The 16,354-nt window shown below is 40.6% G+C and overlaps 1 pseudogene; it reads right to left on the minus strand.

Annotated features, from left to right (window-relative positions):
* Positions 1–2,950: 2,950 nt before the first annotated feature.
* On the minus strand, positions 2,951–5,803 carry LOC125008234 (annotated as a pseudogene).
* Positions 5,804–16,354: the final 10,551 nt, after the last annotated feature.

Below are 16,354 nucleotides of genomic sequence, written 5' to 3' on the forward strand. Positions count from 1 at the left end.
TACAGAGTTATCTTAAGACAAAGTCATTGACAGATAGTCTTATCTTTGTGTCTTTAAGAAACAGGGTTACTAAGGACATCAGAGCAGCTAAATCTAACTTATTTATAAATCTTCTGCATGACACTGAAGGAAATCATTGGCAAATCTGTGATTGTTTACAGAAGTTAACTGGGAAATGTCATAATACAACAAAGCAATTGGAGATTCATAATGGAACCTTATGCAAGGCACCAGTAAAAACAGCAACTCTTTTTAACAACCACTGTGTTAATTCTGTGAAGTTGACTATAAATACACTGTGTTCCAAATTATTATGAAAATGATATTTTTCTCAGATTTTCCTAAATAGTCAATTCAAATGGCAGTCAGCACAATTTAAGTCATCAACCTTTAGTTTAATGAATTCTAATGTTATTGAACAAACCTCCCAATGCAAACACTATTTTTCAAAATTAAAAAACTTAAAATGCACTGTTCCAAATTATTACGCACAACAGAGTTATCTTGAATTTGCAGCATTAGGAGGTCATATTTCAAAAGCTATTTCAATCAAAAACATCTTAACATGTCAAGTTACATTTTAACGTAGGACCCCTTGTTTGATAGCAGCTTCACATTCTTGCATCCATTGACATTGTGAGTCTTTGGAGGGTTTCTGCTTGAATGTCTTTGCAGGATGTCAGAATAGCCTCCCAGAGCTGCTGTTTGGATGTGAACCGCCTCCCACTCTCATAGATCTTTTGCTTGAGGATGCTCCAAAGGTTCTCACAAGGTTTGAGGTCAAGGGAGGATGGAGGCCACACCATGAGTTTCTCTCCTTTTATGCCCATAGTAGCCAGTGATGCAGAGGCATTCCTTGCAGCATGAGGTGGTGCATTGTCATCCATGAACATGATTTTGTTACAGTTCTTCTTTTTGTACCATGGAAGAAAGTGGTCAGTCAGAAACTCCACATACTTTACAGAGGTCATTTTCACACCTTCAGGGACCCTAAAGGGGCCGACCAGCTCTCTCCCATTGATTCCGGCCCAAAACATGACTCTGCCACCTCCTTGTTGACGTCGCAGCCTTGTTGGGACCTGATGGCCATCCACCAACCATCCACTACTCCATCCATCTGGACCATCCAGGGTTGCACGGCACTCATCAGCGAACAAGACTGTTTGAAAATGAGTCTTCATGTTTTTCTGGGCCCACTGCAGCCGTTTCTGCTTGTGAGCATTGTTTAGGGGTGGCTGAATAGAAGGTTTACGCATAACTGCAAGCCTCTGGAGGATCTAACACCCTGATGTTCGTGGGACTCCAGAGGCACCAGCAGCTTCAAATATCAGTTTGCTACTTTGTAATGGCATTTTAGCAGCTGCTCTCTTAGTCCGATGTATCTGTCTGGCAGAAACCTTCCTTATTGTGCCTTTACGAACCTGTGTGTACTCTGAATCAGCCACAAATCTCTTTACAGTACGATGATCACGCTTAAGTTTTCGTGAAATATATAAAGTTTTCATACTTTGAATTCTTTGAAAAACAAAAAATGTAATCTTTATGACACTTAAATACAATTTGCATGATAATTTGGAACAGTAGTCCTCAGACTGCTCCCCTATATTCTTTACCAGTTAATAATGCACAGCCAGTCTTCTCCTTAACAGAAGTGTCTGAATCCAAGGTCACCAACATTTTTGGACTAGATGCACTGCTTTTGAAGAAACATGTTGCCACTCTCACAGGTCCAATTACTAACGTAATTAATGCCTCAATAAAGAAGGGTAAATTCCTTCAGATTTGGAAATCAGCCATTGTTGTGCCTGTTCATAAATCAGGCGACACAATGGACATGAATAACTATAGTATTATAGTATTTTGCCGGTCATGTCTAAAATCTTTGAAAAATGTGTAACTGAGCATCTCACACATACACCTTTTTCATTACATCCTGTGCAGTTTGGCTTTAGAGCCAATCAGTCAACTGAAACTGCAAATTTTTGTTTGTTTGTTTGTTTGTTTTTTGTGAACAATGTGAAATCTAAAAGGAACAAAGGATGTACTGTTGGAGCTATATATATTTTGGACCTCAAAAAAGCCTTTGATACAGTTAATCACAACATACAGTACTTATTCACAAACTTTCTTATTTTAATTTTTCGCCCAGTGTAATTGATCGGATGAAGTCATACTTATCAGACAGAGTCCAGTGTGTAAGGGTAAATGGTGATATATCACCACCCCTGGGTAATGATCTGGGTGTGCCCCAGGGGTCTGTCCTAGGGCCTGTTCTGTTTAGTCTACACATAAATGACCCTACCATCAATATGCTCAGGATGTGAGGTTCAGATGTATGCTGATGATACAGTAATTTATGTTTATGCACAAACTAAGGCACAAGCTGCTGCCACGCTCAGTAACACCATGGTACATGTTCAAAAATGGCTGGTTGATTCACAACTATACCTTAATGTTAAGAAAACAGACAGAATTCAAACTCCATATACACACACAAAAGCAAAGCCATGGTTTTTCTATTTCTCTGCGCAGTTTGTCTCTTGCTTTTTGGGATGCTTTCTCGGCTGCTAAATGACTAAGATGAAAGCATGGAATACATAGAAAGGGCATCATTAGTTTTACAGATTAGTAGTTACATATACATAAGGTTGTATTAACTGACCACCATGGCTTTGCGTTTGTGTGTGTGTGTACGGAGGGGGTTTGAATTCAGTCTTAAAACAGTTAACCACAAATGTGCATGTCTTAGGAGCTACTACAATAATCAGAACATATATAAAGCAGCGCTTTTAAACAAGTTATCATAATTTAAACCAAGCACTATTTCTACCCATATATATATATACATACGGGAGTATGTGGAGGGGTTAGAGGGGTAGGTGCACTGTTTTCAATCTCAGCTTTTCTTTTCTGTCTTTCTTTAGCCTTCCTCTCACTCAGGTCATCATCATCAGCTGGGGCAGAAGGAACAGTGGATCCCCCCCGTCAGGTCAGTGATGGTTCCCTCTCTGACGAGGCTTTGCAGGAATTGAGTCTCTCTGTCCACATTGTGCGACTTCTGCTCCAGCATGGTGCTCATAGGCAGGTTGTCGTAGTAGTGCAGTGGCGCCCCCCTCTGGGTCAGGTTGTAGCCAAAGCCTGCCAGGCTGACCTCATCACACAGCAGACTGGCTAAATTCAGTGCAATAACGCCCAGGGTTGGCACATTCTGCACAAACAAAACAAACACACAAAATTTGTCACCAGTAGCTCTATGAAGAATAACAATTTAAGGTTAATCTTATTGTGTTAATGGTTGTTTTTTGTCTGACATGTTGTTGTTTTTTGTGCCTTGAACCAATCAAAATGGCTTTTGGCCCAACGAAGATACTGTGACAGTAATTTCCCTGGAATTTCCCTTGTGGATCATTAAAGTTCAGTTTCTGACTTTACAGTTTGGCTGACTTTTAACATTTTAAAACAAAACATAAGTATATGACATTCAGTCACTTTAGACAGAGCAGTCCATGCAAGTTATTTCTACTGAACATGAGGTTAGGTCTAGGGTTAGCCCAAGAGACAAAGCTTCTGGATTTATTGAGGTCTCTATAACAATATGTCATTAACCACACACCTAGACTGTGAACGTGACTTTATAAGTTTCTTCTCACTTGTCTCAAAAGAAACCTTCACCCAAAGTGACATCTGACACTCTTTACGTCTGTGACTGTATGACTTGATTCTTGTCAGTATTGACATGTCCAACATCTAACACAAGATGGAGCCACTAATACACAAGTGTGTTGGCATTTCAGTTTAAACATTTCAAAGACTGCACATTTTACCCAGTTTGCATTGTGTATTAAGTGGTCAACAGGAGGAGAACAGAGAGACACATTTAAAGGTACAGGACGTGTCTATTACCTGGTCCCAGCCCCACAGACGTGGTCTGGGTGGAGTGTATTTCAGGAGGTCCAATGCAGTTTCTCTGATGACATGTGGGTTTAGAAGTCTGAACCTGGGCGACTCAAGAGGGATTTGATCTGGAACCTTCTGCCAGAAGAACAGCCAGTCCCACAGAGGCTGCAACACAAAGAAAAACTTTGTTTGTAGAAAGAACTATTTGTCAAAAGCACTGATTATTTGCTAAATCTCTCTTATACAAAAGTTGCAGGGGTTTATAAAAGTCAAACACCACATCAGAAATCATCAGAAATTTGTTGCAACTCCATAAATAAAGATAATGTTTAAGAGGTATCATTGTTCAGTTGGTCTGAAGTCATGTTTATTTAAATAATCACAGTTGGATCTCTAAAATTAGATGAAGTCTAGTTTCATCAAGTCGACCACTACTCACCACACTGAACTTCTTGATCATAGCAGAGATCCAGCTGATGTCTACACCTTTAAACACCACAGCTACAAAGAGGGATTGTGGGTCAGTGTCGTCCCAGTGGAGAGGTGTACCCTCTGGGTAACTCATCCTGATGCTGGTTCGAGTTCCAACGTCAACATGAAACTCTCCCACAGGACCTCTGTTTAACCTGAAGGACCACAGACCAGAAAGTCACTGCCGTTCATTCAGACAGTTATCATCAGAGCACAGACATCATCTGAACCGACATGCTCCTTGTTCGACATGAATACACCAAGCAACACTGACAAAGACCATCACACTGTGTGTGAAGTTAATAAAGTCTAACCTGATTATGGTGTCAAAGCGGTCAATCAGTGGGCCCAGCTCCAGGCCTTTGAGAATGCCTCCATTTCCTATGACCACACAGCGGTGACATTTACCTGATGTCTTTTCTGTCTGGGGGGCTGAGTCTGAGGCTGGCAGCTTTAGAAGACTTGTTTTTACATGTTAAAGAGTCACATGTTCTCACTTTCTCACTGTATTACTGTGATGTGTGTTGCATGTTTGTAGTAAAAAAGACACATAGGGCTAACACACTTACATGTACTATGGTTATTTTCCCTTCAGGTCGTAAACTAATTGATAACTTTTCAACAATGTTATCAAATTACAGCAGAATCAAAGAAAGAAAGAAGTTGCATTCACCAGCTTAAGTAGCTCCATTACTTTGCCTTTACCCAAATGGCGGTGGGTACAGGAAAAGGCCATCAGGAAGGGGCTCATCGTTCCACAGGAAGGGCTGTTTAACGTAATTGGAAGCAGGGAGATGGGCTGCCAATCTTTGCCTGCTGCTGCTGGGACGACACTGACTCTCCAGAACTCTGTGCACGTGTTCATGCACTCGCTGCAGTTCAAAAACAAATAACAAAACCTATTAGCTGTCAAAGCTGAAGTGTTACCTTTACAGCCACAGTGTAATATGAAGCTGAGCAGCCTAATAAATAGAGCTCTAGGGGACAGTTCAGGTGGTTGTCTCCAGCTCAATTCTCTGCTCTTTGCCTGCTTCCATGTTTGTACTGTACTGTCGAACTTCATTTTCTGGATACAGTACAGTGAACCTGACAGCCTGAACACCGTGCTCCAAATCAAACTCACCTTTCTATGTGCAGGGCTGACGTGCCACTCAACAGGTTTTGGTGTTTGTGTCTCCATCAGTGGCAGAGAGACCATCATTAAAGACAGCAAACCTAAAACCACAAACAGTAACAACACACACCTACACACACACACACATACAGGAGTGGTTTGCAACAATGAAAGGAAACAAGCTGGCAAACAGCAAATAAGCTGAGCATTTAGAGTTTTATAAAGTGAACAAATAAACAGTGACGGTAACCAGTGGTAGATGTTATAGTTTGAATACTGCTTGTAGAATGCAAAAGGGAAATGCATGAATTTCCGTGTCAACCATTCATTTAACGGACTGACATTGATGGTAAGGATAAAGCTGTCCAAACGCTAAATCCAAATTAAAGAGGAAAAGAAGCAAATAACCAGCCTTTTATAAGTGAAACAAAGTGGGTGCTCTAATAGCTCATTCCGTTACATGAAATAGCCACATACTGCAACTCTTCTATGTAGATTTGAGATTTTGTCTCTCCCCATGCCACGTCATGCCGCCGGCAGCTGCAGAGAGTGAAGCCACCATCTTCACGTGTAAAACCAAAGTAGAAGCTGCACTTTACTATGTGTGTGCTCGTTGGTAAAAATGTTGCCTTTTCCTATTTTTTACATATGTAAAAAGGTACAGGTTCATCTGAAATAAACAACTTGTCAGCATGACTGTACTTCTTAAGACTTTTCTATATGTTGCCATAAAGCATCTCTTTTCACTACTAACGTGTAGTAAAAAAAGCCACATGATCTTAAAAGAAATGAGATCAATGAGAGATGAATGATACGGCTGTTCTGCTTTTAGGGCAGGACAGAGCAAGTCAGATGTCTGTGTCGTGTCTGTGTGTCGTGTTGAAAGATTATCACCTGTGTGCTGTCCAGTGTTTAGTAAGTTTCATGTTGTTCTCCCTCACAGTGCACCCTGGGAACTCTTCTGGTCTCACTGTGCACCCTGGGAACTCTTCTGGTCTCACTGCCGAAGACTGAAGCCCTCTAGCTCTCAGTGATATTGTCATTGACACACAGGGAGGACACATACTGTCAACAGAAGTCCACTAATCATTAGCCACATCAATAAAAAAATTATTTTATTTGTTAAGCAAAGCCTTCCCTTCTCTCCTTTGGATCTAATCCCCAAAAGCCTATCACGTTTCTCATGTCATGTGTGTTAATAAACTGTAGATTGTTCTCCTGATACAAACAGTGATTATTGTTATTAAGTTGCAGAAGTGTTGTTTCTAATTGTGAGATGTACAAAGAGTCCACTGAGGATTAAACAGTACTCTTATTTGCTTTTTTGTAATTGGAATATAGTTTCATTTTAAGATAAGAAAATGTCTGGAGTGCTACTGGTGTCCCTCAAACCAATGGTGCACTGGAAAGGGAACTAATGGTTCAAGGAAAATGGAAGAATCAAGCAGAAATCAAGCAGGAAAATGCATTGAAAAGGCCTTTAATTCAATGAGCTGGAGTCATAAAAAAAAAAAAAAAAACACCTGTGCATATCCAAAAATCCTTTTAGGGAAGGAAAGGTGTCGAGTGAGCTGCACAGCCTGATGCAACCATACCCAAATACAGTCCTTTTACTGCCACAGTGTGAGTTGGTAAAATAGGGAAGTCCTGATGACCGATGTTTCTGTCCCTTGGTAAATCCCTTAAAATCCTTCACAAGTGTAATCTAATAGGTCTCCTTGACTCTGTACAAAGTCCAAGTAATAGAGATCCAAAATGCAAAAGATAATCCAATATCGACTGCTAGGCAGGGGGATTCCAGACAGAACTTTTAAAGCCAAAATAGCACTGCAAGGGAGTTGGCTCAGTCCACATGCAATGCAGTCCGTGCCCGAGGTGAAAATCCCATAAAACACTTCTGCATTACATCTTTTATACTAATTCGAGACATCCTATTTTCCACACATCAGCATGACTGACCATCACCCTATCACTCTTATCCAATAAGGGTGTTATATCCAGAATATCCCTATCCAGGGGTCGAAGCAGGAACGCTGGAGGACAATGAGAAGCCTTGCTCCGGGCGCAGATGGTGCAGACAGCTACAAACTTTTTAACATCCTTGTTGAGGGAGGGCCACCAGAATCTGCGGCTGATGAATTCTGCTGTTCGGCGTTCCCCTAGCTGACAGGCAATGTGACTGGAGTGACCCCACTCCAACACTTGTGGGCAGACAGAGGTGGGAATGAACAGCCTGTTTTGTGGTGAATTGCCCTGAATGGGCTGGGTTCGCTGGGCCTGCCTTAACAAGGAGGAATCGACAGGCCAGGTGACCACACCCACAACTCGAGAGGGGGAAAGGATGGTGTTTGAGTCCTTCCCTGGTGACCTGACGGGAGAGAGCATCAGCCCTGATGTTCTTGGAACCTGGGTCATAACTGAGGGCAAAATCAAACCGGCTGCAGAATAGGGCTCAGCGGGCCTGTCTGGAGTTAAGCCTCTTTGCTGTCCTTAAGTAGGTCAGATTCTTGTGGTCTGACCACACTATGAACGGCAGCTTCGCTCCCTCCAACCAGCGTCTCAACATTTTCAGTGCATCATGGACCGCCAGTAGCTCCTTATTACCCACATCGTAGTTCCTCTCAGTGGTGTTGCAACTCCTTGAAAAGTAGGCACAAGGATACACTCTCTGGTCCCCATCTACTTCGATGATACACTTGTTGGTATCATCATCGGTCTACCCTGACTCAACAAGGGTCAGGGTAAACCAGTGCAGGAGCTGTAATGAACACCCTCTTAAGCTTACAGAAAGCTGCCTCCGCTGTCCAGGAGAAAGGGCGAGAGGTGGAAGTGAGGGAATTGAGCGGGGCTGCTATTTGACTGAAACCCTTGATGAACCAACAGACAAAGCCGGCAAATCCCAGGAAACGCCTTAGCTGAGTTCGGTCGATGGGACGCAGCCATTCCTCTACCGCCTTGACCTTGGCAGGATCCACACGTTCTCCACTACGTTGCCCAGGTACGTAACAGAGTCAGAGTGAAACACACATTTTTCAGCCTTGACATACAGGCGGTTCTCCAACAACAGCTGAAGAACCAGGCAGGTGTGCTGGCGGTGTTCCTCCAAAGACCTGGAGAAGACAAAGATGTCATTCAGGTACACCATCACAAAGATGTTAAGCAGGTCTCTCAGCGCATCATTCACAAGGGCTTGGAAAACAGCCAGGGCATTGGACAGGCCAAACGGTATGACCAGATACTCGAAATGGCCAAGATGGGTGTTGAAGGCCGTTTTCCATCCGTCACCCTCCTTGATCCGGACTAAGCGGTAGGCGTTGCGGAGGTCAAGCTTCGTGAATAGGTAGGAGATTGATGGCACAATCATATGGCCAGTGAGGGGGAAGCGACAGAGCCCTGTCCTTACTAAACACTGGAACAAGATCGTGATACTCAGGGGAACACCTGTGAGATCTGGGTCAGAGGACTCTGCTTTGGAACCACAGGGTGGTGACAGTGCAATTGTGTCTTCAGTTCTTTTTTCTGGAAGTTTTTGAAGTCTGCCATCTGTGCAGGTTCCTGATCCAAATCCAGAAGTGTGTCTTCAGTAGTAATGCCCTCATCCTTGGTGTAGGAGAATGACTTGTTGTTGCTCATCTTAGTCAGAAAATAGTTGTGGATGAGAAGGCATATTGCACATGTAGCAGAATATTGCTCATATGTTATTGTTGGTCTGCTGGGGGCAGACCTGATTTTAGAGTCTGACCTCAAGCTGAAATGAACTTGTGTTCTGCAGCAGGACAACGATCCAAAACACAACAACAAGTCCACCTCTGAATGGCTTAAGGAAAACTGAATGAAGACTTTGGAGTGGCCTAGTCAAAGACCTGACCTGAATCCTATTGAGATGCTTCGGCATAACCGTAAAAAGGAAATTCATGCTCAAAAACTCTCCAGTGTGGCTGAATTACAACATGAGTGGCCAAAAATTCCTCCAGAGTGCTGGAAAAGACTTATGGCAAGTTATCAGAAATGCTTGATAGTAGTTGTTGCTGCTAAGGGTGGCCCAACCAGTTTTTGGGTTAATGGGATAATGACTTTTTCACACAGGGCCATGTAGGTTTGGATGGTGGCAGAAGTGGTCTTCATGGAAGAGTAGCAGCAAAAAATCCATCCATCTGACATGGAAACAAGGCCAATATTTAATATTTGTCTGTAGTAGAAGGCAGTTTGTTCACCTGCTCACCGAAGGGCTGGAGAGAGGTACGATAATGAGTGTCTGCAAGCAACAGTGGAACTTGATGGAGGTTCCTTGCAAGTTCGGGGCTGCATTTCTGCAAATGGAGTTGGGGATTTGGTCACTACTAATGGTGTCCTCAAGGCTGAGAAATACAGGCAGATACTTATCCGTCATGCAGTACCATCAGAGAGGTGTATGATTGGCTTCAAATTTATTTTGCAGCAGGACAAAGAGCCGAAATATACAGCCAAAGTCATTAAGAACTATCTTCAGCATAAAAAAAGAAAAAGTCCTTGAAGTGATGGCATGGCTCCCACAGAGCCCTGATCTCAACATCATCGAGTATGTCTGAGATTACATGAACAGACAGAAGGATTTGAGGAAGCCTACATCCACAGATGATCTGTGGTTTGTTCTCCAAGATGTTTGGAACAACCTACCAGCCCTGTTCCTTCAAAAACTATGTGCAAGTCTACCTAGAAGAAGTGATGCTGTCTTGAGAGCAAAGGTTGGTCACACCAGATATCGATTGGATTTAGATTTCTCTTTTGTCCATTCACTGCATTTTGTTAAATGGTTAAAAAAAGCTATTAACACTTCCATTTTTGACGGCATGTTTCACACCTAACTCAGGATCGTATTACAAAATTCATGACTTATTGGAGACTCTGGAAGGATCTCGAAGGAAGAACTCATACACGGTTTTGGCATCGTCATAGATATGCGTCAAGTGACCGCCTGCATGCAGTAGAACTGATCAATGTGCTTTTTCTTCCTTTACTTCACATGTGTGCTACTGAACTGGAGCAAGGATGATAGAATTTATAATAATTTATCATAATAATGATCCTCAGTGTAGATATCATCACAGTTTTCCACAAGTGTTTTGCCTGTGCACTGGAGTATGTAACGTCAGCTTCATCTAACAATCAGAGAGAAACATAATACAAATCTTTAACTCTGTGTTTCTGTACAGACACTTTGTTCTGCTACTACTAATACAGAATAATAGCAGGTGAACTTTATCGCTGTGTCAGTTTTATAATATTCATCTCGACCTTGTCATGCATTCAACTTGACTCTTACTGCAGGAGTGAAACACAAGTTAAAGCACAGGTCATAATCCTTCCTTCACCAGCTGCAGCAACACAGAGAGATGGAAAGAGAAGTAAATGGATCGCTGCATTACGAAGAAACAATGGAATCCAGGGACAGAAACTTGGTGTTGTGGTTCACATTTTGTGTCAAGTAACATAAATTTAAGCTGTATTTTTTGAAGAGCTGGAGGGCTGTCAGATAAGTTTAAGGATGTTGTTTTGGCGTAGTTACGGCCGACAGTAGTCTAACTATTTCAGTTCCAACAATAAAACAATAAAACAGTAAACGGAATGTTTGTGATCACTTCTCGTCATCTTTTTAACATCCAGATGGACGCTGCAGTATTCTTTGGCTACGTTACTCATGTTACTTACAGCCAGGAGAAGGCACACAGTCAATAAAATCATAAAATTTATATCACTACGAAGCATGGACTCAATGTCTGACAAGAAGTAGTTATAAAATCAACTACAGAAACCAGGCTACGTCATATTGAATCATTATTTGGGGGATTTTTGTTACTGGTTAGTGCTAATGCTAACCGCTAGCCAATGCAATGTTAGTTGTATATTTCAGGGGTGTCCAAGCATTTACTACGTTACTCTCCACAGTGGGTCTGCTTACTTCTTGTAATATCTTTGTTGGAGAGGCTTCACTTCAAAAAAACAGACCAGACTTCATCCCCTCTGTGTCCTCCTTAGGTCAAATCGTCCATCCAGTGAGTGAGAGTTTAGGGGTCGTTGAATATATATTACCATCAGTCAGAGTCAACCTTTTAAAATAACACTTGCGTTCTTGGAGAGTAAGTGTATTTGTATATTCTCTAAAATGTGTGTTTTGCATGTCCATTCTTGCCAAGAATGTCTGTTGAAATATGCTAACAGGCTATAGCATTTGAGATGTTTTGTCTCCAGCTAATCCCCGCCCCTCAAATACGTCACACTGTTTACAAACTGTGAAGGGGTCCACTGTTCTCTAATAACACTTGAATTACAGTACGTTAACAGGCTTTTTTCGAATTTTGACAAAATAATTCCAAAAAATAACAATTCCAAAACCCGATGTTGTTGACCGTAGACCGAAAGCGCGCAAAATAAGAATGTAGAATGGAGAGCAGGAGAGAGATATTAACAGTAGCTAATTAACGGTCATTAACGGTCGTTAACGGTCGTTAACAGTAACGGTCAAGGGTGCACACAGTAAATAATATTACTTTACTCTGGGTTAAGTTTGTTTGTGATGAAAATAATACCGAATGGTTTGTGGTGTGAAACATTCATTTCATAATAATAATAGATTGTTCGGATTACATTACTGTCTATGAGCTAGACAGCTTGCGCTGGGATGTTAACAAATTTTTGTTCCGTTCCTAAGATACTACAAGAGTACCAGATTACTTGAGTTCATTTTTTAGGTTGTGCCAAACTTTAGTTTAGGGAAAGAAATTAAGGGAGGTTATCAAATATTGTAATATAGTCTAACTGAGTTGGATGTAATACATGCTTTGAATGATTGGAAAATCCACTGTCTGTCATGACAAATATTCATTGAGACTGTCTTCTCCTCGTTTTAGTTTTCATGGTATTTAATGAAGATGTTTCATCAATGTGTACAGAAGAATAAATCCATTAAGTCATCATAATAAAACCATAAAATTTATATCTGTATAAAGCGTGGACTCAGTGACTGACAAGAAGTACTTATAAATTCAACTTCGGGAAGCAGGCTTCAAGATAGAATACCTACCATTTAAAAATACGTTCCTATGCGTGCGTATATCACCTTTATGTTCATGAACTTCATACCATACCAGAATCATGTTTTTAACAAAGGGATTATGTGTTGATGTCTTTAATTCTTTTAATTTAGCTGAGTATAATTATGAATTGAATGGTAGAGGGGATGTCATATTTACTTTCATACTCATCAGAGGCAGTAGTGAGGTGAGCAGCCCAATAATAATTGGAGGTTTGGAAGTTTCAACCCACCTCTATCATAGGGGAGATAAAGCAAAGATAAACGAAGTTTAGCCCGTCTGTTGTTCCAAATGAAATTACAGAAAATGCTTTTTATCTTTGAAAAACATGAATAGGTCGACCAAGAGGAATGGAATGAAAGAGGTAAAGAAATTTCGGAAGAACATTCATTTTAAGTATGTTAATCCACTGTATCATGGACATTGGTAACATCGACCTTATATTCATAGATTCAGAAAGTGACTCTATCACTGGATTGTAATTTGTCTCTACTAAATCATCAATTTTAGAGTCTAATTCTTATACCAAGATAAGTGAAGCTATCCCTAACTATTTTGAATGGTGTTTTAACTGGGAGATTTATTCTTTCTGAATGCTTAAGGAAAAGAATATAAGATTATGCTTCATTAATTTTGTAACCGGAAAGTTTGCTTAAAGAGCTAATGATATTAAACAAGTGATGTAGTGACTGTTCTAGGTGAGATTAAAAAAAAATTACAATATCATCCTAAGCCTATTTTATTATAATAAGCCTATTTTGTTGTCAGTGTCATTTATTCTAATGCCTGTAATATTTTGATTGCTCCAATAGGCAAGGGCACAATTACCATCACAAACAGAAGAGGCGAAAAGGGACAACCATGGCGTGTGCCTCTTGAAAGATTAAAAGTATCCGGTGCGGTTCGAGCACTTTTGAATGAAAAGCCTCATTGGTTATCTGACTGTGTCCGCGTTCTGTGATAGGTGACGCGCCGCGCCCCTCCCCCACACATTTACATGTGGTGCTGTGTCCCGCTCTGCTGACTCTGACACACAAAAGCTGTTTGTCTGTCAGGTTCGCGGTCTCTTCCGTTAAGTTTAGAGCTTCTTTTGCTTCAGGTTTGTTTTTACTCCGGTTTGTACCTACTTATCAACCAGTGGAGTTCTGGTAAACGTGGGTTCGTTCGGACGTGGTAAAAAAAAAAAAAAAATGTTACAAAAAAATTAAATGTTAAAAAAAGAAAGTTATATTGAGTATGAAACTCTTGTCAACTACATTTTACTTGATAATTGCAACCGCATGTGGTGTATTCATTGTTGCAAAATATGTGATCAAAACCACAATTTTTGATCAACCCATATCAACTGAATGCTTAAAATAACACACCGGTTAAGGCCCCGCCCATCAACAAAACCAGAAACACTTCCGGGTTAAATCCCGCCAACTTTCGGTTTATGCCCCGCCCACTCTGAGTACAGATACGGATGCAGCTAATTCGTATGATTACTGATACAGATACAAATACAGATAATGCTGTACTCGCTCATCCCTAGTTTGGATATAATATCATTTGTTAATACTGATGCAACCGAGGTATTATACACTTTGTAACTTTAATCCAATTAGCGAAATAATGACCGAAGCCACAACATGCAAGTACTTCATGGAGATATCGACGCTCAGCTCGATCAAACGCTTTTCTGCATCCAACGACGGTACTACTGTATCGGGATGTTCTGTCTTTGCATAAATAATATTGAGAATCCTGCGGACACAGTGGAAAGCTTGACGTCTCCTAACAAACCCAATTTGGTCTGGATCAGAGAAAGAAGGCAAGTGTCTTTCAAGCCTTTGTGCCAACATTTTAGCAATTATTTTAGCGTCAGAATTAATCAGTGAAATTGGTTGATAGGAATCACCTTTTGTTGCTGACTTTCCAGATTTTAGGATCAAAAGTATATGCATTACAGATAGATAGTGGAAGTTTGCTGGAGTTAAAGCTTTCTACAAACACATCTAACAGGGGTGATAATAGCTTGTTCTTAAAGATTTCATAGAGGTCAATAGGTAGCCCATCTGGGCCAGGGGCTTTTCCCCCTGTCATTTTGTCAATTGCTTCAGAAACTTCAGCTGTTGTTTCAGCCCATGTTTTTGTCTCCATTAAGTGTTTTAAGCGCCATGCAAGTAGTTTCCTTGCATTCTCTATCTGATCATAATAGATCTGCTTTAGTCTAATTAATCCAGCCAGAACTTTATTGGTAGATAACCTATTGTACTATGCTTCTAGAATTGCTAATTTCTGTTCTTTTCCAGCTCCACTAATCCTAGATATTTTTTATTTGATTTATTTCTTGTGTATCTCGTCATTTGAACCAAATTAAAGCTTTAAAGGCCTCCCACCTTATTGAGGCAGAAAATAGTCAGTGTTTTGTCTGACATAGTCAAGGAATTTGGGATTTTATAATCATTGTGGCTTTAGGCACCAAAGAGTTTTCCCTTTGACAGTAGTTGTAGCTGAGTAATTAAGAAGAAGCAAAGCATGATCAGAAATGAGAATACTGTTGTATATACAACCACTCACATTTGGAGCAAGCGATTTGGACATGAGAAAGTAATCTATGCGACTGTATGTTTTATGTAACTGAATGACAAGAGTACTGTAGGGTTTTCTACTCCAAATATCAATTAGGTTAAGCTCCTGCATAAATTGGTGGATTATGTTCCTGCTTCTAGCATGGGTTAGGTCTGTTGTGTGAAGAGCGATCAAATTAAGGATCAAGGGTGCAATTAAAAGCTGTGTCTATATACATAGAGTACATACATCAAGGGAGTTCAGAGACTGTTAGAAAGCTCTATATGCTTTTCAACTAATTTGTAAAAGGCACATTGATATTTCATTTTTTTAAATTTACATATCATATATTACAAATTATGTGTACATTATTTTGTAATATTACCTGTATGGCCAGGTGTCTTGTTTTTGTAGTCCAAGGTTGCTATTGTGCATACAAAGGCTGATGCTCCTCATGCTCTTAAAGACTGTTGTGACTTCCTGATCAAGTCTAAAAGGAAAGCAGAAATGTAATGACAAGAAGTAGTGACTCACTTTACATAGTGCTATGGTAACAATTTCATCAAACATCAGAAAGTTATACTTTCTATATAATAAGTACATAACTAATAACATAACCTGCTGGTGTATGTGACGTGACATTATTGTTACACCATAGTTTACAAAGGGAGAGTTATTGAAAGTAGTTCTTAATAAATGAAGCGAAAACTGTTCTCCAATGTCTAGTATAGACAGCAGAAATCAATAGATGCAACATCATGTTTCTGACTCTACCATACATAAAATGTACCTTTTGAATAAATTAGATTTTGCTTTGATGTTGCAATTTGCAGATGGTCCCTGAACACCTGACTCACAGTCGGCTGCGCACAGATCAATGCGTTCCTCCAGCACAGCGAACACACAGTGAAAGTGAGTGCGTGAGCACGGAGACCGTGCAGTCGCCAGGTTCGAGTACGCACATCCTTTTTTGTTTGTTTGTTTTTTAAATATACGTCATGGCAGTGGTGCCTGGTCGTTTTATTGTGTTCACAAATAGACACACAATCATAAAATCTGTTGCATCAGTATCAACAATTGAAAATTTCAAAGGACTTCAACTTCAGTGAGGATGCCTCAGTATTTCTCTTCAGCACTGCTGAATGAGAAACATCTGAGGGAGCCTGAAACTTGTAGTGACGTCCTGTCTGAGGATTAACGTTGTTAAAGGCTATTTTAAAAACTTCTGTGTAACTCCAGGCGAAGAACA

This window comes from Mugil cephalus, chromosome 5 (assembly GCF_022458985.1).
Source record: "Mugil cephalus isolate CIBA_MC_2020 chromosome 5, CIBA_Mcephalus_1.1, whole genome shotgun sequence".
Classification (NCBI taxonomy): domain Eukaryota; kingdom Metazoa; phylum Chordata; class Actinopteri; order Mugiliformes; family Mugilidae; genus Mugil; species Mugil cephalus.